Genomic DNA, 23,958 nt, shown 5'->3' on the forward strand with positions numbered 1-23,958 from the left:
AGGCAAGTGATAGTGCTAATACTGAGTCACAAAAGCATCTAGCTGTGGGGCACAGCCTTGTTTTGGAAACCCAAGGCAGAGTGAGACAGTGGACCAGAACCAATAAGAATGAAGAAGACAAGGCTTCCGGGCCAGGCAGAAGGCCAGCAGACCCACAGTTGATGTTAAATGACTGTCTTAAAGAGAATTATAATAGCCACACATTCTGAGTCACGGTCTGTGCCAGGCACTGTGCTGAGTCCTTTACAAGCATCACTTGAATCCTCCTCCCAACCCTCCATAAGGTAAACTCCCTGCTCTGTGGATGAATGTAGGGATGTAACACTCCCTCCCTCACCCCTCCCTTCACTTCACCACCACCAGGTCACACACAGATCCTGGCAGAAGCCAAGACTTCAATCCGCAATATTGACTGCCAAGGTGAATGATCAAGGAAACTGGGAGACATTAAACCATGTCCCATGAGTTAACCTGGAAAAAAAGGTGTAACAAAGAGCTGGGGATAAGGCACTGTCTCCAAGTATTTGGAAAGTTATCTATCAGGGCAGCTGGCCTAAATCTGTTGACCTCAGAAAACAAAACTGAAGTCAGTGTGTGGAAGGAGGGGAGAGGGGGGATGGGTGTGCAGGGACAGGGGCAAGAGGCTGTCAGTCCCCCTTGCCAGACCCATCTTTTTCTCAACCACTATTCGACCGGAATTTTGACACTTATGATGACTGTCTGAAAATTCAGCCCGACTCCTTGCACAATTCAATTTAATAATAACTCAAGTGAAAAAGACTGTGAATTTGGACAAATTTGGAGTATCCTAATTCTCCCCAGCAAGCAGTCCCAAACAAACCCAAAGAGGACACACCAAATGTAGCCCTCAAGAAAAGCAGTTTTAGAGTTTCTGCCGACTGACATTTTAATTTACTCCCTGAGCCTTTCCCTGCCTTAGACAGTTTACAGGTCAGTAATTTCTATTCTCTTGCACACCTAGTATTTGCCTCCTCTCTTTAATCAAGGAAAGAGAGGAGGCAAAAAGCAAGGATGTCTGGCTGTAGCAAAACGCAGTGTTCTACCAAGATCAAATAGTTATGCTGCAGCAAGCTAGCTAACTGATTGTAATATCAAAGGATAATAAATCACTTGGAAAAAGGGAGAAATAGTGATCAATGTGAATACTATAATTTGCCTTTCATCAGGTGCTGCTGAGATCTTGATTTTTTGTTGTTGTTCATCTAACAACGATCATTTCTAACTTTCTTTATTCTCATTTAAAAATACATTTTATTTCCCTCCCCCAAACCACTCAGATGTGCAGTGTTATTAGATGAGGTTTTTTTAAGGAGGCATCAAATTCCATATTTTGTACCCTGTTAAAGGGAGCATGTGTGGTTTTCTGAAGCTCATGTCTTTTTCAATGGCTGCTGTTACATGATTAAGAAATTGATTGAACTCCGAGATGAAAGCATTTCAAAGTACAGCCATGTTCAAGTTACAGATTTCAGTATATGAGACTTATGAAAAATTAACAGCAGCCAACTGGCCAATATTTCTCATCCCTAGTCACCCCTCAACTCCCCCCTACTAGCACAGATGGGCAGTGGTAATGAATTAAAAGCAGATAACAAAAGAAAAATGTTAATGAATACCTTGACATCTCTTCACCACTAATGATTCCTAAAAATCTACTTTTTTAGTATTTTAAACTGTACCATTCATCTTGTTGCACTTTTAAAATTTTTATTATGTACTTCAATTATAAAATCTTCCTGGCAGAATCTGCAGCAAGGTCATACTTTAAGATAAATTGCCCCAGGATTTATCATCAGACTGTTAATATCCGGGGAAAATGACCTGAATCTCACAGAAAGCATACAGCTTACAGAATTTGGTCCTCTTGATTATTTAAATTTATGTATAACAGCTTTATCTCAATATAATTCACGTACCATACACTTCACCCATTTAAAGTACACAAGTCAATGATTTTTACTGCATTCACAGAGTTTATTTTCTTTTGGGTATCCACAGTTCTGTTGTTTTAATTGGTCTTTTTGGAGGGCAAGCCATAGGGAAAAATCTAAAAGAACTTTTAACTTCATGAATTTGAACTCGAAGAATCAACTACTACTTTTCTTCCACCCTATGGCTTCTTTCTTTGCAAATTTTTATTTTTACGTATGGAAGAATGCACTCTGCCGGTTGAAGTTCTCTGTGCCGAGTGTCAGCCCAGAAGTGGTCTCATTCGGCTAAAGCTGTACCTTTGCTCTGGAGAGCATCCCTAGGACTTTGCTGCTGGAAAATAAAATCTGTTTCTCTGGCTTTTCCTTACAGACATTTCTGGGCACAGCTCATTGCAGATTGATCTTAACGACTTCACATTTGCTCAAGGCAAGTAGCACCAATATAAACTCACAGAGGAAAAATCTTATGGAGTATCAATGAACCAAGGTTCACTCTTCACACTTTGCACTGCCTAAGCATGTGTGTGTGTGTGTTCACTCTTCACACTTTGCACTGCCTAAGCGTGTGTGTGTGTGTGTGTGTGTGTGTGTGTGTGCGTGTGTGCGTGTGTGTGACTGCACACACAGTCATTACAACATGGCTCATGGGTCTGATTCAGGTTTTTTTCCTTTTGTAAGAGGAGATAATTAGACGTGAACACTTACCGTCCATTCAATTCAGACTTCCCAAACCCCTTGGAGGAGTGGGGCCCAGGAACCTGTATTTTAAACAAATGTTCCGGAACCAAGGCTGTTCTGTCACATACCGAAGACTGCATATTCAATGCAAGCAGTGGCTGGTATTCAGGGAGACCTATGCACCAGAATTAAATTCCTAACTGCTATGGTCTGAATGTCTGCATCCTGCCAAAGTTCTTATGTTGAAATCCTAACCCCCAAGGAGACGGTATGAGGAGGTGGAGCCTTAGGGTGCTGATCACGCCATGACGGCGGGGCCTCAATATTGGGATTGGCGTCCTTACAGGAGAGGCCCCGCAGAGCTCCCTCAGTCCACCACGGGAGGACATGGCAAGGAGGCACCAGCTACGAGCCAGGACAAGGGCTCTCATCAGAACCCGACCATGCTGGCATCTTTATCTTGGACTTTCAGCCTTCAGAGCTGTAAGAAATAAGTTTCTGTTGTTTACACATCCCCCAGTCTCTGATATTTTGTTACAGCAGCTGGGACAGATGAGGAGACTAACTGTTCTGCAGTTGGAGAGCACCCAAATCCCTGTGTGTGTGTGTGTTACTCTATGCCTACTCTGCGCCTCATGCGGGGCTACAGGATAAACAAAACTGAGCTCCTGTCTCTGTCCAGTGAGGATCTGGACATGTAAACCAATAAATCACAGTAAAATATTAAAAATTAAAGTTACAAAAATTCCTGTGTTACAAGGCCAATTTGGGGGAAACTTTCTAAAACCACCTTTGGATTTTTTGTATCTCCTCTTTCATCTGACCAACGCTCCCATCCCCCTACCCAAATACATACCCCAACATGGACAAACACACCAGGTACACACACACCACACACTGCCCCCTGCTCTCCCCATGTGCGCATCACACAGATAGGGTTGCCAGATGTAGCAAATAAAATGGAGGATTCCGGTTAAATTGGAATTTCAGATAAACATATTTGGGACATACTTATAGCAAAAGAAATTCATTATTTACATGAAATTCTAATTTAACTGAGGGTCCTCTATTTCGCTTGGCAATTCTTCATACCTCCTTCCATGTAGGTCCTCTCCATCCCTCCCTCTCTCCCCCGCCCTCTCTCTCTCACACGCAGACACACACACACATGCATGCACAGACACCTCTATGCTACTTTTGCATAAGTCTACTACATCACTGAAAATCCCCTCAAGTAGAGCTGACTCACCACCTTTCTTACCTTTCTATATTGTTTGCTTAAATTTTTTATATTAACACACATGTATTATATTTGAAAATAGAAATTTAAAAATTGGTCAGAAATATTTGAAGTGCATATTAAGTTCCATTAAGCCGCCACCATTCCTTGGGAAAGTGTCCCTCCTCCTCACCAAGTCTGTGAACGCACCAAGTCTGATACTGTGAGAGTATCATGTTTCTAGGGAAACGTGGGAGCTTTACAGAGGATAGTAACATAGGTCCAGTGAAAAGGCAGCTAGGAATGGAGAGTGGAGAAGGCAACAAAGAGAGACATAGGCATGGAGACTGCTAAATGCTTTGATTTTTTTTTATGGTAAAACCAATTACAATAATAATACTCACCGGGACTGCTACATTTGGTTGTACAGTGCATGCACTGCACAAGAGGCGCATTCATGGCAAGAAGGACTTACTCTGCTTGCTCCTCCCCCACGTCCAGAGAGCACCTTTTCCTAATTTATATAAAGGCCCCCCAGAGGCTAACAACTGCCTCCATGAGTTAGCATTTAGGGGAAACTGCTACATGCTAGTTAGCATGATGACTTAGGATGCCCAATCCCCTGGAGAGATCTCCCTACTAGAGAAGGAATGCACTCCAGGAGATTTGGGGCACAAGCAGGTACCAAGGCCTTGTCTAGTACATACCCTGGAAGCTGTCACCCCTTCTTTAGCATGGTCTCCCTACACTGGGCTCCTGAAAGAAGTCCTAGAAGACTGTTTTTGCCAAAGATGGCTGCTATATGCTCTTCTACAACATGACTCTCCAACCTGAAACCACGTAGGAGCGCAGGTGCTCCAGCCAATACAGTACAGCACAGCTGATGCACAGGGCTTTGGAGTCTGGGTCATAGCAGGTAAGGCAGCTTCTGCCTCGATTCCAACTGCCTGGAGGCCCCCATGCTGTGGGGAAACCACGCTGCATGGAGAGGCCGAGGATAGCCTCAAAGTCATCCTAGCTCAGGCAGCAGGTATGAGCAGGAATGAGCCTTCAGGGGATGCCCATCCCCTGCAATGGTGTCACCACCAACTTTCAAGCCTTCCCAACTGAGCCCCCACCATGCTGGCACACTGACATGCCTTCCCCACTATGCCCTGTGTGAGTGCCTGACCCACAGAATCCATGGGCACACATCACTGTGTGTTGCAGTAGTTCAGTACATAGTCACAGTACCTGGAACAAGAGAACAGAATGCCATCTAATCTATGAGCCTGACGAGAGCCAACAAATTCTACCCAAACCTGGAGAGCAGATTGGTGCAAGCAAGGCCAACAGTGTTGCTCTGAAACTGACCAGACTTGGGCTGCTTCCTACTATTGTCTAAAAAGTACTTTATGAGTCCATTGATCACACCAAGACAGAAACTGCACAATGTAAAGAATCACCAACCAGCAAAAATGGTTTTATTCTCTCATTACTGCCTGCCAGAAGCCATCCGAAACTATGTCCAGATTTTCCCACACTGCTCCTTTCCTCTAGGGCAGTTTGGTTTCTTCATCAGTCTGAACATCCCTGGAACCCAAGGCTTGCAGAATACACTCAGCAATGGGGCAGAACGGAAAATCTTGCAGGTACAGTTGGGTTACTTTGCAATGATTTTCCCTGGAAAGAATTGTGAGGCCATAGTGTTATCCAATAACAACTCTCTTGGGCCTTTTATGGGATATTAAGTATGAATCTCTCCCTAACAGGTTTAAGAACATGCCTAAGAATAAATTTAACAAGGAAGGGTGATTTTTAAATGAAGGTGTGTTCAGAAGAGGGTTTGCAAACTTGGTTCAGACAGACATGCAGCCCACCTCTGTGAAAAGACACATAAAGCTTAGCAGATGTACAAAAAGACTGTCAGAAACTATCTACAATTCATTAATTCCACTGATCGCCCATACTTTTAAAAAGTCATTACATAGTGTTGCCCGGGTCACAAGGCCTAGATAAGGGATTTTTTTAAGGGCTCCCATGACATTTGTATACAGTTTCAATAAGTACCTGTGATGATTTAATAAGGTCCAAGAGGTACCCCAAATCATCTCTGTATCTTCAGGGAACTCACAAGTTAAGACACTCGTTGTTGCCAAGAAGTAATACAGCCAGGACTCATGAGAGTTTCTGAGCTATTGAAGAGGATGTGCACTGCTATTTAGAAACAACCATAATGGCGCTTGTTTTTCACAGTGACATCAAAAAGGACAAGACCTCCCACTTGGAGCCTCTGCTGGAGACAAACCGTTAACCACATGATCTTGTAGCATGTTCCTGAGTCTCTGCTTCAGCCAGCCCCCCGTATCATATACTAATAGACTGCCTGGAAGGGATGCATTCATCTGGCATCTCTTATAAAAGAATGATGCACAAGGTACTTCCAACTGTCCAGGAAGTGACGTGATGTAATGGCCCAAGCACTGGTCTCACACACGTTTGAATCCCAGCCAAAGCGCCATCCAACACCCTCTTGGGAACTCATTTCTCCTAACTTGTAAATGAGGAGTTTGAACCAGTGTGGTGCTTCCCAAAATGCGTTTCTTACAATACTCATTTTATAAGATATTTCATAGATTAAAAAAGAAAAAGGAAATGATCCTATGATCAAGTAAGTTTGGAACATGCAGTAAGTTTGGAACATACAGTGTACAGAATCACTCTTTCAGATTAACATAGACAAGTCCTGAGAAGTCCTGCATTAAAGAAGTTTCTTTCACTTTAATCCAGCATTTTCAAAACATAGTTGACCCTGAAACCCTTTTAACCTAAAGCTCCTATTAACACTTGGAGAATGGTTCCAAGGAACCCATTTTGGGGGATACTGGGCTATGTTCATTTGTTCATTCACTCATTCGTTAACGTATGTTTTCTTAGTCTTCCCAAGTTCCAGAAGTTGCTCATCCCACCTTAACCAGTTTGCTTGTTTGAGTGAAACATCTTCCAAATGGTTGATGAGGAAGCCAAGGGGGTCAGAACCAGATGGGAGACATAACATGCTTTCTACTGAACTTGAGCCCAGGTCTCCTCAATAGGACTCTGACAATAAAAATATTAATAAATGCATTCTCCAGAACAAAAAGAGCCAACTCTCCAGTAAGTGGACTGCTGAGAAATATTTTCATCACCATGCTGAGGGTTCCCATCATTCTCTATGATGCCACCACACACATTCAGCCACTGCTAGGTTCACTGTGGTAAACCACTCCTCCTTAATGACCCCCAAAATAGCAAGAGTGTTCCCTTCTTTCCCAGAAGATGATGGCTCTGAAACAATTTTCTATTGCTTTTCTGAGAATTGAATATTTATCTTGCTCTACTCCAGACAAAATATCTGTCCCTAATCCAAGGAGAGCAACTAGGTTTCTGACTTACTCTCTCCCCTGCTTGGACTGCTGAGGGAGAAAGATTCTAAAGCCATGTCTGGAGTCATGGGGAAAGAGTCCTGAGACTGATGAATGGCATAAGCAAGGGATTAGAAAGTGAAGACATGCACCAAGGATTTGCTCCCCAGGCTCTGAACTGAGGTGAGGTGGAAGCCACTATCCTGAAGATACAGCACTGTTACAAAAATCACCACAAAAATCAGTCATAAATTAGCAGGGGAAATGTACACATATGCTCATTTTTTTAATGTTGTTCTTTTTACACCACCAGTGCTTGAAGGAAAAAATTGTGAAAAATGAGTCTATTTTATTACACTCCCAGATCCTGAAACTGATTCTAGTGGGATTAGAGTTAATAAACCTCTGAGATGGAAGACTGAGTTGTAGCTGCTGCAATCTCCATTTTATTTCATTACATATAATATGTACTCGCACAAAAGTAACTTCATTATTCTTCTGACATCTTTTATCTAATTCAGAAATGGGCAATTCCAGCATGAAGTGTGTGCTGCATGCTAATACTTCCAGAAGCTGGGCAAACCCCTGGGCATAGGTTGTACATGAAGAAGGGTCTGTGCTTGGCATCCTGACTCTCCGTGTAGCCCTGGTGGCCCTGTCATCAAATTCACATGAGCACGTTACTAACATTTGCCTCCTACTTTTCAGTCACTACTTGCAGCAAAGAGGCAACAATTGAACCGCTCTGGATGCCACTCTGTTTTAAGGGCTGGCTGGGGAGTACCTCCAAGTCAAGCAGTGTAGTGTTGCTGACTTCAGTCCCAAACATTCAGAGACTACAAGCCCAGCAGGGAATTAGGTAGCCGTGCATTAGGCAAGGAGCCTCAGAAGACCTGGAGTCAAGATGAACAAGTCCAACAGTTCTTTTTGCAATAATAGGAATGGTCTCTAACCTGCCTGTCCAGTAAGGTATGTGTCTACTGAGCACTCACACGAGGCTGATGCCACTGAGAAGGTGGAATGGTTAATATTATGTCCTTTTAATTCATGCAAACTTTAACAGCCACTCTGTGACTTTGGTCAAGTTATTTAACTTCTCCAGGCCTGTTTTTCTTCCTACAGACTCCCAAGTCTCCATCCACTTCTTTCCATCTCTCTGCTAGCACGCCAATTTCCTATGCAAGCTATTCTGGCCATTTCCACACAGAATAGCCACCCTAACCTCCTCATTAATTCTCCTTGCTAACTGCAGATGGTGAGCACTTACAAAAATAAAAATTGGACTAAAAAAAATCTGCCAACAGCTTCCCAGTGCTCTCCAGACACAATCACTAATGTGGCCAGCTTATTAGGCCCTGTGTGGTCTGCTCTCCCGAGACCACCTCCCTAGCCTAAACCCTCACTGAGATACCCTCAAACTCTGGGCTTCAGATGCTCTGGCCTTTTCCTGCCCCTTGAAGCTCTATGCTCCTTCCTGCCCCAGGGCCTTTGCAAGTTCCTTTCCCTCCTTGCCCTCCCTCACCCCCCTCCCTCCTTCTGCCACATTCACTTTTGTACATCCTTTAGAACTCAGCTTAAGCATTACTTCTCCAGGGGAGCTTCTAGTTGAGGTCCCAATCCTCAGCTATAAGGTTTCTTAGGATTGTAGCCCATGCCTTCAGAGCACCATCATCTGCCAACTTCAAGTTCACTGCTCCTCTGGTAAGGGAGAGCACACCCTGGTCAGAAATGTAGTAGCATCTCAGAGGGGAAGCTGCATACTCAGAATATTTAGGAAATTGGGGTGGGGGGATACTAGTTTAAGGTTGCTCATTCAATGCAAAGTCTGACTGGGCACAGACTAAGTTCATAACCATCATTTAAGATTGGTGGACACAGCAAAGCGAGGGTTTGGAAGCAGTCATCAAAAGTCATTGATAAGTGTAACTAAGCAACCTCTTGCTCTGAGAAAGGGTATTTACCCTAAAGAGGGCTAGCTGGGGAGTCTCAATTTGGATATTTTTTATCCAGTAATAAAGATTGGATAAATATTTTCCCAAACAAACAATACAGCTATTTGTAACTATAGCTTTCTGGAATGTAAGTCCTGTAATGCAGATAATCGATAGTAAAGTTTTGTTAATATAGACCCTGAGGTGAGTGCTTGCAGATGGCTCTGCTTCTCAGCTCCTATGGGAATTTGTAAGTATGCAGTTGGGTGATAATTTGATTAATGTCTCTCTCTCCCTTTAGGCTGCACACCCCATGAGCGCAGGGACTTTATCTTCTTCTTGAATCACCACTGAATCCTAACACTTAATCTCACACAATGTCTGGCAGTAAATAAATAAACATAAGAAAGGAGTGGATTAGTGTGATTTTTTTATACATAGGGTAAGGAAGTTAAGAGAAAAATGCTAGGAGGAGGAGGAAGTGGTTATTTAGAGGGAAGGACAGAGGCACAGAATGGAAATCATGCTACATGATTAACAAATACGTTTGTAGCTACAGAGACATTCTCAAGATGCAGAGTTGTTCTGTCTTCCATCTTCAGTAGCTGCCTGTTTTTGTCCTTGGTCTTCCTTCCCAAATATCTAGGCCCCCATAATACCCACTTCCCACCTCACCCTTCTCTATCAAAACAGATCAATCACATGCCATCCATCCCTGCAAATTAAAGTCATACAGCCTTTCTTCCAGAAGCTTCATCATCAGCTTTGTTTCTTTTATGGAATCAAAGGCTTTTGAATCATAAAGAGAATTCAGGCTGCCTCTCTCCTCAGCCTCAGGTGAGCAGAGGGTCATCTCATGAACCTTCCCTGAGCCTACTCTGTGCACAGTCATTTCCTAAGTAAGCCTGAGGCAGAAGACTGGGCTGTCAGCATTTCTGACCGTCTGTAGAGCTCTCTCCTGACAGGGACCCACCCTGTGGAAGTCCTTGCAGGCAACAGCACAGTCCCCCTCCTGTGCTAGAGGATTAACCCACTGGCTTCACAAGCCATGCCGGCAGCTGGTACTTAGGTTCCCTGTGCAGCAGGACCCCCTCCTGACTGAACTTCATTAGGCACCTCTGAGCCCTCTGCTGCCTACAACTTGACCTTGGCTTCCAAATCCTTGGCCTGCTAGCCCCAGTTTCAGCAAAGAATCCTAAGTTAATGTAACAAGAATCTCCCCACCCTTGCTATTAATTCTCTGAGTAATTTTCTAAGCCACTAACCTCTCACTTTTTCATTGGCTATAAATCCCTGTCTTTGCTATATTTAGTGTTATGTTCACTTCTATACTGAAGTCTCTCCTCCCCTATTACGGCCAATCAAATAAAATCTGCCTTGCCACTTTTAACAAGCTTCCAGGGCAAAGGCTCTCTTTTGCATGTGAGTTTACAAAGAGACTCCTGTGAGCGGGGCATTGATGCTAATGTCCACATTAGAATCCTCCCATATTCCAGGTTACAGGAATCCTACATCATGGCTCTTCCAATTGTAAAAGACAGAAATCCAACTCAAACAAGCCTAAGCAAAGGAATGTAGTGGTTCCCATTTCCAGGAAGTCCACGCCGTGACTAGCCATGGGGCTCAAACCTCCTCCTGATGAAAATGTCTCTCTTCATGCCCTTGGCTGTGCGTTCCCTTTGTTGATTTCACACTCAGGCAAGCTCAAAGCTCAAGGTGCAGAGTTGTTCTGTCTTCCATCTTCAGTAGCTGCCTGTTTTTGTCCTTGGTCTTCCTTCCCAGGGTTGTATTTGCAACCCCACAAGAAATTTCCTTTCTCATCTCATATCTACCTCAGTCTCTCCAAAAACACTCTGAATGGTCCAGCCCAGGCCACGTGTTGACCCATGGACCACTCCCTGGTGCCCTGACCAACCAGAGATCCAGGTTGCCCCTGGAGCAGAGATGTATGTGAGTGTCCTTCATTAGCAGCCCCACCTGAATCAGCCCACACACGTGAGTGTGTGGAGGGGGCAGTACTCAAAGACAGTGTGGAGAGCAGATCAAAGAGTAGCCGGTGCCCACCACGCTAGTGCTACTGCACGTGTGGTCCATGGGCCAGGCAGCACTTAGGAGCACATTAGAAATGTAGACTCCCAACACCTCCCCAAGTGCTGATTCAGAATCTCTAGGAGTGGGGACCAAAAATCTGTGTTTTAGGAAGGCAAGCCCTCCATGATTCTGATACGTGCTAAAGTTTGAGACCCACTTCACTTTTCTATTCACTTGGTCAGAAGTGACAAACCAAAGAGTAGTATTTTTCCAATAAGCTGACACTCCTGGAAAGTAATGCAAAGAATCTTGAAACAAAGAATATCCCACTTATAAAGGCTTTCCTATCATCATTAATCACTAAAGGGGCCCTATTTCAGGCACTGAGCTGGATTCTGCATACCCATAGACACAAAGCCATCTTAGTCCTATAGAACCAAAGATTTTCAGTCTACAATGAGTTTTATAGATGCATTTTCACTGGTGAAATTATGAAATGATGCAAGCCTTCTGGAGTGCAATTAAGGAATATACACCAAGAATCATACACATACTTGTACCCTAATAACTTTGCTTCTAGAAAAAAGAAATTGCATGCACACCCCACCCAAGGGCGGCAAACTGCCTGGCAAGGAGATGACAGCTAATACCCATCCTTCTTAAAGTATTCCAAAAAAAGCAGAAGAGAAGGGAATACTTCCAAACTCATTCTATGAGGCCAGCATCACTCTAATACCAAAACCAGACAAAGACACTACAAAAAAGAAAATTTTAGTCCAATACCCCTGGTGAACATAGATGTAAAAATCCTCAACAAGATATTAGCAAACCAAATTCAAACATACATTAGAAGGATCATCCCATGACCAAGTGGGATTTATTCCAAAGATGCAAGGTTGGTACAGTATTCATAAATCAATAAACAGACACCATGTTAACAAAAAGAAGGATAAAAACCACATGATTATCTCAGCAATGCTGAAAAAGCATTTAACAAAATTCAACATCCAGTCATGACAAAAATTCAAAAAATGGGTATAGAGAGTATGTACTTCAACATAACAAAGGCAATATACAACAAACAAACCCTAAGCTAACATCATACTCAATGGTGAAAAGCTGAAAGCTTTTCCTCTAAGATCAGGAAGAAGAAAAGGATGTCCACTCTCACCAGTTTTATTCAACAGAGTACTGGAGGTCCTAGCCATGGCAATCAGACAGGATAAAGAGATAAAAGGCATCCAAATTGGTAAGGAAGAAGTTAAACTGTCACTATTTCCAGATGAAATGATATTACATATAGAAAACCCTAAGGACTCTACCAAAAAGCTATTAGAACCAATAACTGTACTCAGCAAAGTTGCAGGATACAAAATTAATACACAGAAATCTGTCACATTACTGAATGTGAACCAGCAGGAAGAGAAATCAGGAAAACAATTCCATTTACAATTGCAACATAAAGAGTTAAATACCCAGGAACAAGCCTAACCAAGGAGGTGAAAGACCTATACTATGAAAACTACAAGACAATCATAGCGAAATTAAAGAAGACACCAATAAATGGAAATCTAGCCTGTGCTCATGGATAGGAAGAATTAACATTGTCAAAATGGCCATCTTGCCCAAAACACTATACAGATTCAATGCAATCCCTATCAAAATACCACTGGCATTTTTCAATGAACTACAGCAAATAATCCTGAAGTTCATATGGAACCACAAAAGACCACAAATAGCCAAAGCAATCCTGAAAAAGTAAAAAAAAGCTGGGAGGATTATGCTCCCTGACTTTAAGCTCTACTACAAAGCTACAGTAACCAAAACAGTATGGTAAGGGCATAAGGACAGAACCATATATCAATGGAACAGAATAGAGAGCCCAGATATAAACCTACACATATATGGTCAACTGATGTACAATACAGGAAACATGAATACACAATGGGGAAAAGACACTCTCCTCACTAACTGTTCTTGGGAAAACTGGACAGCTACATACAAGAGAATGAAACTGGATTACTGTCTAACTACATACACAAAAGTAAACTTGAAATGGATCAAAGACATAAATGTAAGACATGAAACCGTAAAACTCTTAGAAGAAAACATAGCCAATAATCTCTCAAACATAAGCACGAGCATTATTTTCCTGGACACATCTCCCCAGGCAAGGCAAAGAAAATAAAAAATGAGCAAATGGGACTACATCAAACAAAAAAGCTCCTGAATAGCAAAGGACACCACCAATAGAACAAAAAGGCAACCTACAGTGTGGGAGAATATATTCATAAATGATTTATCAGACAAGGGGTTAACATCCAATATATGTAAATAACTCATATACGTCAACACCAAAAAAAGAAAAAAACAAACAACCCAATTAAAAAAATGCACAGAAGACCTGAACAGACATTTTTCCAAGGAAGAAATACAGATGGCTAACAGGCACATGAAAAGGTGCTCCACATCATTCATCATAAGGGAAATGCAAATCAAAACCATAATGAAATATCACCTCACATCAGTCAGAATGGCCACTATCCAAAAGACAAGAAATAACAAGTGTTGGTGAGGATGTGGAGTAAAGGGAACCATCCTACACTGTTGGTGGGAATATCAATTGATGCAGCCTCTGTGGAAAGCAGTATGGAGGTTCCTCAAAAAAACTAAAAATAGAAATACTATATGACCCAGTAATTCCACTTCTAGGAATTTACCCTAAAAAAACAAAATCCCTGATTCAAAAAGATATATGTACTCCTATGTTTATTGCCACATTATTTACAATAGCCAAGATATGGAAGCAACCAAAGTGTCCATTAATAGATGAATGGATAAAGAAGAGGCGGTATATATACACAATGGAATATTATTCAGCCATAAAAAATGAAATTCTGCCATGGATGGACCTAGAGAGTATTATGCTCAGTGAAATAAGCCAAGTGGAGAAAGATAAATACTGTATGATTTTACTTATTTGTGGAATATAAAAATAAAAGATAACAAAATGAACAAAATAGCAGTAAACTCACAGATAATGAAAAGTAACTGCTGGTTACCATGGGGGAGGGGTTGAGGTGGGTGGGTTGGGAGGGAGAGGGGGATAGAAGAGCACAAAATTATTAATCATAATTTAAGTTGGTTATAGGGATGGTAATAAGCATGGGGAATACAGTCAATGATTCTGTAACATCTTCCTATGTTGACAGACAGTAACTGAGCTAGTAAGGGTAAGGGTTTAGTAATATGGGCAACTATTGAACCACTGTGTTGTATACTTGAAACCAATATAAGATTGTATATCCAATACTTCAATTTTAAAAAAAACTGAAATTAAAAAATTATATATATATATATATATATATATATATGTAAGCACTCAGCCTGGTGTATACAGAGTAAGCACTAGATCCTTAATAAGGTGCTATCTCCAAGAGGGGGGAAACAGTCCTAAGAGACACAAAAACAAATTATATTATTTTTATGTACAAAGCACATACATAGATACAGAACACACACAGGTAGATAGTATACCTATGGCATTAACATTTCATGGTGGGAGCCAGGGAAGAATCAGGAAAAAAGTCTAAAAGGCTCCTTAGAGGGACAGTAATGCCCAAAAGATTGAGAAACACTGCCGTCCATGGATGAGAACTAAGGGCATAGTGAGGACAGAAGCCAAAAAGCTCCAAACGGCTGAAATACAGAAATGGGCTCTGTTACTTGGGCAGATTCCTAGTCTAAGGACTCAGTCTTGACCACTTTGCCCACCCCCTGCCTAGGCTATAAGGGCTATTATCTGTTGGGACTATTCTCAGCTGGAGGAAATGCTTCCTGCCACCTCCAGCTTGCAGCACATTTATGCACAGCCAAGCCTGGCCGTACTTCTCCCTCTCCTCCACCCCTATTTTGCATATTATTAAAGCCAAATCATTTGGATGTCTGGGCTGAGAGAATTTTACTTTTTGCTTCTGTGAAACCTATCTCAGAATTGATGCATGTGTTAAAAACACATGCAATGTAAATTTGCCTCAGAATGACTGATTTTTCCATAATTCTGAGAAAGAAGAAGTTGCCCAAAGATGTCATCTGTCTGCATACAATTTGGGTTAGAAAGAGAAAATCCTTATCAGTCCCTTATTATACGGCTCTCAATTCAGCACCAGGAAACAGTGTAATTTGAGACAGTGGATATCATCAATTACTGAGGAGCTCTGTATTCCTCAGTAACTGTATTCCTTGAGAGAAGGAAAAAGGTCTCTCCTCACATACTTTGTGGTGCTTCTTCAGCTAGAGAGGGAGGGAAGCAAGGAGGCGGAAAAGCACTGCACCATCTGGGCTGTCCGAATAGAGATGAAAAACAGAACAGCCACTCAACTCCCCCCATCACCGGGAATTCAGTTACATGCTTTTGATGCACAAAATATGAACACAATTAAGCTAAGTTAGAAAGGAATCAGCTTGACAGCTCATTTCTCTCTGCAATCCAGCCCCTCTTTACTGAACACCTACTAAGGCCAAGGGCAATGGCGGCTGCCTCACATATTCTCTCCTCTTGCTGAATCTTCTCAACCAGCCCTTTTGACAGAAGTAACCCCTCAGCCTGACAGAGCCAGAAGCTGAACCCGTGTTCTCTGAGTTTAATATCATAACCCTTTAAGTTTCAAGAGACTGAAACAGATTCCAGCCAAAAATGTGAAGTATGGTTCACCACACTAAAAAGCCCAGGAACAAATGCTTCAGGCATGGCTGTACCTGGTGGTTCAGTATATCTCTCCTCTTGGCTCCACTTCCTCTGGGTGGGCTTTGTTCCTCAGCAAAGCTTTTCTCCCATGGCAGCCCCTGAAAACCCCCAACCAAGCCCTCACAGCTCCAAAACTTCAGCAGTTTCTAAAAGATGTTTTTCACTTCTCTCTCTCTCTAGTGGATGCTAGGAGAAGCCCCAGGACTGAGTCTCCTTCAGGCAGTTCAGAATCCTTTGTTGAAGCCTTTGCTGCAGGGGTGGGGTGGACAGGGATAGGGAGATGAATGCTCTGATTGGCTGAGCCTGGGTCATGTGTTTACCCCCAAAACTGTGGGTAAGGAGAGGGGAACCTTTTGAACTGAGTTAGGTGGAATGGAGATCAAGGTAATCTTCCCAGAACAAGGATTAGAAGGCAAAATATAGTCCTCTTAGAGGGCGAATAGCCTTTAGCCCCTCACCCCTTATCCAACCCTCTATCCTCTCACCCAGTTTGCTCTCATGGCTTTTATCATGCTTTGACATTATAGCATAAATTTATTTATTTCCATGAAGGCACAGTCCTAGCAGTATATCCCAGTATCCAGAAGAGTGATGGCACATGATAGCTGTTGAGTATTTGTTCAGTATAAGAATGAATTGAGTCAGAAACACCAAACCTGCCTCTCAGCTAGAAATAACTGGGTGTAGGTGAGGGGGCATGTTAGAGGGGAGAATAAACAATCAGCGTTCCTAGTGGGAGCTTCATAAAGTCTCAGCACCTTGCACACTTGGGCGAGTGGAAAGCTACCCCCACCTCGGCCCCTTCCAGTCCAAAGCGGGCCAATGGATAGATTCCAGGGTCTGTTCCATCTGGTTGGTCTGTTCCACTGCCTGTCACAGGAGGGCTCCTGCCCCTTAGCTGCAGAATCGTGAGATAGGGGATTCATGGGTAGGGCCCATGAACCAGCATATCAAGCAAGTTCTAGGTGCTGTTCCTGATGCCTTAGGAACCACATTTTGAGAACCAAGCTTTCCTACAGTCAAAGACATTTCCTACTAGTATTCCAAAGTTGGTGGGCAGCTAGTGAGTGGCAGGGGGTCCCCTGGAAGGTACTGCAGGGAGCTTGCCTAGACAAACCAGATGTGTGAAGTGAATTAAATCATTCCCCGAAGGCAAGCCTTGACGGTATGCAAAATGTGGTGTGGGTCGCCCCAGCAAACTCCCAAGGCTGTGGTTCTCAAACTGCCATCCTCTGGCCAGTGGTCTCACAATCCCCCGGAGAAACTGTTAAAAGGCAGATTCTGACTGAGGGCCATCCAGGAATTGTTTGGAAATCATACCAAGTTTTTTTTGTTGGTTGGTTTTTAGATATATAGAAAAAGATTACGGAGGACTGGCTTCAGTTGAATATGGAGGCTGACATGATCTTCCAAATGCAAGTTGGAGCCAAGGAGAGCTGATGGTGCAGCTACCGTCCAAGCCCAAAGGCCTTAAAACCAACGAACCAACTATGCAAGTCTCTGTCCAAGTCCAAAGGCCTGAGAACCAGGAACACGAATATCCAAAGGCAGGAGAAGATGGATGTCTCTGCTCAGGAGAGAGCAAATTTGCCCTGCCTCTGCCTTTTTGGTCCATTCAGGCCTTCGAAAAACTGGATTATGCCCACCTGTACTCAGGAGGGCGATTCTGTTTGCTCAGCCAGGTTGCAAGGGTGGAGATGGCAGGGAGGGTCAGTGGTCAGCCTCGCTTTCATGAGGGAGATCCTCCCAGAGACCCAGCCTAGCCAGCCAGCGAGGCACTGAATGCAAGATTCTTTCTTATTTAAGCGTGAGAACCACAAGGATCATAACAGAATGTGATCGGTTCAGGGCATTCTCTCAGAACCAGGGCTCACAACCACAGAGGCAGCTGATCTGAGGCTGATGGAGGACAAAAGGCAAAGAGGATTTGCTGAGCAGACCCATCCACTGCGCACCAGGCCCTTTAGACACAATTGTCTGAATCCCCACAACACTCTATGCTGTGAGGTGGGTATAATTAGCCCCATTTTACAGATGAGGAAGCCGAGGCTCAGAGAGGTTTAGTAACTCACACAGCTAATAAGGAGTGGAATCCAGATTCAAACCCATAATGCTGACTCAAGACATTACCTTCTGTCTGCCAGATGAGAACATGGAAACTGAAGACAGGACAGTCACCAGCAGAAGGTCAGTCAGGCTCTGTAGGAACCCGGGCGCTTACAGCATCCAGACTTCAAGTTCAAGGTGAGAGGCTTTGAGGAAGAACAGCCCAAGAAACATCTGAGAAACTCCCCTTTATGCAATGCCCCACGGGTACTGAGACACACTCTCTCAAGCTTTATCCTGAACCATGTACCAACCCAGCTGCATATGAAGCTGAAACAATCACGCACAAGATGAAAATTAAACCACCCACCTGAACACTGAAGAAGACCCAGTGCACTTCCAAAAGAATGGGTCTACATTTCCCCTTTTCTTACTTAGCCCTTGTTCGGAAATATCACCATCTAAGAATGCAACTTGTGGGTTTCCCTAGTTTCACTGTTTGGCAGGTGAGAGCCCCAAGACACACAGCATTCTGAGTCTTAACTGAATAATATAAATTAAAGAGCTGGACGTTAGGAGGAAGACCCTATAGGGACGCCCGATCTCATCATTGTCATCATCACTATTACTCATGCTTCAATTAGCAGCACTCACCAAAAGTTCAATTCGAGATTCCAAAAGATCAGGAAATTACATTTTGCACCCTATGTTTAAAACACGCCAACACCTCTTTTTTTTCCCCGTACCACTGGTTGTTAAAACTAGAAGTGAAGCAATAGTGGTCTCTAGTGGAAGTCAAGGGTATGTACGGTGATTTATAGGCCCTAAATTGCACAGGCTCCTTTGAAGCCCACTGATAGAAAATGGCCCCATTTTCAGAGGAGATGGTGTTTGCCAGTGAGTACCCGAAACCTGAGGCCACACTTAGAAGCCATTCCTCAGGGCCATAAAAAGTGCCCTTCCTCCTGTTGGCCGCCAGCCTTCCTACCCTGCACTCCTCAGTCACCCACGGTGTTCAGAAGCGGGTGCTCAGGAGATGCTCTCTGAGACTCAGTGTTCCAGTGAGTTTGACTGGCATTGTGTGATTGCCTTCAAATATCATTTTCAGAGTGGGGTCGCACTCCTTAGACACCTTCCTTCCTGGATGCCCACTCAGAAGTAGCTGTCAAGCCCCTGACAAACCGTTGCTTTGGTTTGTGTCCTTGTAACATGGCAAAGAGGTATAACTAAGGCTGGCATGGGTGTAACAGAACTCCAAGGGCTAAGGGGGCCCAAAATGCTTGGTAGAGTTCTCCACTAGATGAAGAACAGAGTTTTATTTTTTTTCTGTTTGGACAAACATTTTGCCATTTTTCACACTATATCAGAACAAACTGAATTATGACTTATATTTCACAATTTGGGAAACGGCCTTTATATACAATGAATGTTAAAGTTCACTTATTATGAAATTTGACATGCACACAGAAGTGTATCTAAATTATGTGAACCATATAAAGAATAAAAATAAAGTGAGCATCCATGCGGCTAAGAATGAACCTGGGCTGAAATAAACATTGATTGCCAGGACCCCTGTGTCCCTCAGTGCATCCACGCCCACTCCAGGGATGACCCCTAGGCTAACTTTTGTGATTGTTTCCTTGTTTGCCTTTATAGTTTTCCACTTGTGTTTGTACCTACAAGGAATAAATTTAGTTTTGGTTACTTCTGAACATTATGTAAATGGACAGTTGTGACTGCTCTATAATATTCCATTGTACTAATCAACTACTTTTGATGAGACTTGGGTATTGTGTCAATTTTTTGCTTTGGCAATAAAGGCTGCTATGAACAGTCTCATATGTGTCACCTGGTTCCCATATGCAAGGGATCCTCTAAATGTTTTCTGCAAATAGCCAGATAATAAATATCTTGGGCTTTATGGACCAGATGGTCTCTCTACCAATTTTTCAATTCTGCCATCATATTGGAAAGCAACCACGATGATATGTAAACAAATGAGCGTGACTGTGCTCCAGTAAAATTTTTTGTAACAAAACAAAACCAAACAGAACAGGTTGGCAGGCAGGGTTTGGACCACAAAAGTTAGCTGACTCCTATAAAGATTAATTGCTTAGGAGGGGAATTGCCAGGGCCACCCCATTGCACAACTCCATGGCAGCCCCAAGTGGTGGGGTACACAGCCTGGTGCAGCCAGAAGCTGCAATCCTGGCTGCTGGGTCACAGGGCATGTGCCCATTCACCTTCACTGAGTAATGCCTAACTCCCCAAAGTGACCCCTCATGAGTTTACACTCCCACCAACAGTGAAAAAGTGTCCCCATTACTCTTATCCTTACCAGTACTTGGGATCATTAATTTATGCCAAACCCATGAGTGCAAAATAGTTCTGCTTTGCATATTGTTGATAAGTAGCTGAGTCTTGAGTTCATACACTTCTGAAAGCAATACCACTTTTCTATCAATTGAAAATAAGACATTTCCTAGGGCCCTCAAGTAGTAGAAGCTCATGCCTCCATATCTCCCTCTTTCCCTGTCCCCCAAAACCATGCTTACACATCACTGAGGCAAATGCCTTGGCGATTCAAACCATGCTTCCTGCTCCATCTTTCCATCCTAAAATTCAGAAGGGAGATGGCAATCAGGGAACATATATAAACACATTTATTATGACTGAAAAATGAAGTCAGACTTTTTGCATCAGCAAATAAGCCCGACAGGGCCAATTAACTTGAAAACAAGGATCAGCTTAGCCAATTAGATGACGTGGTAGATATATTTTTCTAAATTGAATGGGGCAGTTTCTTGCTCCAAGGTTTTAATACATATGTTTAAAGGCAGTTACCAGATAAAGGCACTTATTTTTTTAAATGTATTATCAGAGAGATACTGAAGTTAGTTTTTTAAATTTCTCAGCACTTTGAGTATTTCAGGTTATATAAGGTGCCTCTAAGTTCAAAAATAACAGCTACAATGAATAATTATTTAATAAGTCTTGGAATGTAAAATACATTCCAGAAATTGCAAAGGTGAATGGCTCTTACAACTGAGTAACAAATCTTTTTTGCAATTCTTTGCTTGCAACAAAATTGAAGGAGCCTAATAATTAATTTAGCAGCAAATGGATTCTTAAAGTTCTGATGATAAATTCTTGTGTGATTTTTGACATATTGCTCAGAAGTTCAAAGAAACAAGATATCTATATAGATATCTACATATAATATCTGTAACAGAAACTCCTATCCCTATCCACTTATTTATGTGAATGAAGTTACATCAATACAAATGAAAAATAGGACTGTAATTGATACTGAACCCCATATCATTCTGACAATAAGTAGTATTCACCCACAGATCTACAATTCAATTAGAAAAAAATTAAACAAAATTTTACTTTTTAAATAATTATCAACATATGTATACAGTTTATACACTAATTGTATTGTTGGCTCAATTCAGAACTTTTTAATACTTAAAGCTACTGATCATAAAAAATTCGTTAAACCATGTATTTGTCAAACTATACATATATATATATATATATATACACACACATATATATTTTTGGCACAGTCTGGTTAGATAATAACTTCAAATGATTGAAACATATTAAATCAGTATAAATTTTGTGGTGAGAGGAGCATGAAGAACTTGTTTAAATATATTTTTTAATAGGTGGTGGATAACAAATTGCCATGGTTTTTAGATTTCAACAGACATCAGAGTAACATCACTTTATTTTTAAATGTCCATATTTACCCAAAAACTTGGCTTAGGGTGACCCAGATGGGCTTTCTAACTACGGAAGCTGCCTCTTGTTCTTTTTCCAGTCTTTTTGCTTAAGCAGGTGTCAAGCTTTTCAAATAACCATGCAGTTTCCTCCAAGAATGCGATTAGGCTGCCCCCAGCCCTAATCGCCTCAGGGCAGAGCTTCTTCAGAATATCCTCTGAGGAGAGAAGTCCCTGCCTTGGAAAGATGATGTGAGGAGGACCAAGCTCTTCAAAGAGGGGCTTTCTGCTGTTTGGAGGCAGTGCAGCCTTACTGTGCCCTTCACACTCCCCGCACAGACGCAGGGAATCCTGAATGGTGGGGAAAGGAGTGCTCACAGAGTTGCCTGATTTCCAGAAGCTGGGAGGGTCACAGTGCCTCGCGCCGAGCTCCCGGGAAGCCAGAAGCAGGTTTGCAGCGCAATCCCTACCTCTTCCCTCCATCCCTGTGGACAGGGCCACGGGGGTCTCAGCCCAAGACTGCAGCGACCTCCCTCGGAAACGGCCCCGAAGATCCCTTCAGCAAGACCCCTTCTCACCAAACAGGGACTGGAGAGCAGCCACTCACTGCGGTATTTAAGAGAGCTTGAGGCCACTGCTTCAAACGGGCTCATCTGCGATCTCGGGGCCGCTTACCGCCCAGAGTCCTCAGCGATAGAAATGGAACTATCAGAACGCACCTGTCAGGGCTTCGCTGGGCCGGAATGTGGCAGATTCTAGGCGGCGGGTGCGCACGCACGCATGCACGCACGTTCGGGCGCACGCGCACGTTGGGGACCGCACCTTCCACGTGAGCGGGGAGTGAAGACAGTGCGGGGCGCTGGCCCACAGCGCCCGTGGGGGTGTTGGGGAACAAGTATCTCCCCTAACCACTCTGCACCTCACATTCTGGGCTCCTGAGCGGGAGAGAACAGTTTTCCCTGATTAAAGGGAAAGTTCAAGTATGTAAAGATGTTAGCAGCTGACACCTAGCACGCTCTGATAAAATGTAGCTCACCCTGTCCCCACATTAACCTGGGAGTTAAGGTGCTAGCATGTCTGGCTTTACAAGTCCAAGCCGCACATCGAGGACAAGCTAGGCCTCCCGCCCAGGCCTCTGTTTCAGTCTAAGTTCTTATCCCTCCTCAGGGTCCCTATTTAAAGACCCCATAGCCCATCCTCGGTATCGAATCCAACTTGACCATATTTACACATACACAGAGTCTACTGTGTTGCCAGATGCCGTTTTAAGCAATTTATACATACTCATCCGTTCAATCCACCCTATGCATATGAACTGTTACTATCACATATAATAGATGGGGAAACCAAGGCCTGACAAGATTGTGCAACTTGTGTAACCTGGCACAAGGCTCATCAGCAGTAGAGTCCCCCCAAGTGTCCACAGTGTAGGTCCAGAGTCTCACTCTCAACCCCACGTTCTACTGCGGGGTCTGGACAGGATGTTCCCAGCCTGCTGCAGCTGACTGAGAGCACAGGGTATCCCCCTAGTCAAGTTCAGCGCCATAGAGAAGGCAAGGAGGACACAGGCGGTGTGTGCATCTCTTCAGCTGCCCCCTTGGCTTACTGGGCCTGCTTGCCCTTGTCAAGAGGCTTACAAATGACCGGACTTCATAGACACAACCACCACCACATCTCACAAAAGTAGTGAGCTTTAGTATCAGCAAGTGCTTCCCATCTCAGGACTCTCTCCTTCACCCTGTTGCAATTCATAATTTTTTTAAAAGTCTATCCTAATTACCCATAACACAAAGTTGGGGAGACCCAGTATGTCACAAGGGCAGAAACAGCAGTTTCCTTCAAGTGCCCATAATGACCCAGGAAGCAGTAGGGACAGAGGCCATCCCTCTGAAACCTCCTGGTTGGCACTTCCCCCGGACCAGTATCACATTAACCACATGGTACAATTATCCCCATCTTAACCTGTAAGAGGTTAGGAGAAGTGAATTGCCTTGCTTACAATAACACAGAGAAGCGGTTCCAGCACCTAGTCTCAGATAAATGCCAACAAGAACTGAGAATGAGTTGGTGCCTGGGAGAAAGAAGGCTAATGTAAGAGGACGGTAGGGACAGGACAAAGACCGCTGAAAACGGCTCCACCCATATGTGATGAACAGTTAAATGCAAGGGGTGACAGACAAAAATGGAATGATATTACTCAGGGCTTAACTGTGAAAAAAAACAAATAGTGTTTATTCATCTAG

General features: G+C 43.2%; 1 long non-coding RNA gene across 1 annotated transcript; it reads right to left on the bottom strand.

Annotated features, from left to right (window-relative positions):
• Nucleotides 1-21,637: 21,637 nt before the first annotated feature.
• LOC118908634 (uncharacterized) lies at nt 21,638-22,441 on the bottom strand. The gene is made up of 2 exons (XR_005023272.2): nt 22,323-22,441; nt 21,638-22,066 (listed from the first exon to the last, which is right to left on the bottom strand). It is a non-coding gene; the product is annotated as an uncharacterized LOC118908634 (long non-coding RNA).
• Nucleotides 22,442-23,958: the final 1,517 nt, after the last annotated feature.

The sequence above is a fragment of the Manis pentadactyla genome, chromosome 1 (genome assembly GCF_030020395.1).
Source record: "Manis pentadactyla isolate mManPen7 chromosome 1, mManPen7.hap1, whole genome shotgun sequence".
Classification (NCBI taxonomy): domain Eukaryota; kingdom Metazoa; phylum Chordata; class Mammalia; order Pholidota; family Manidae; genus Manis; species Manis pentadactyla.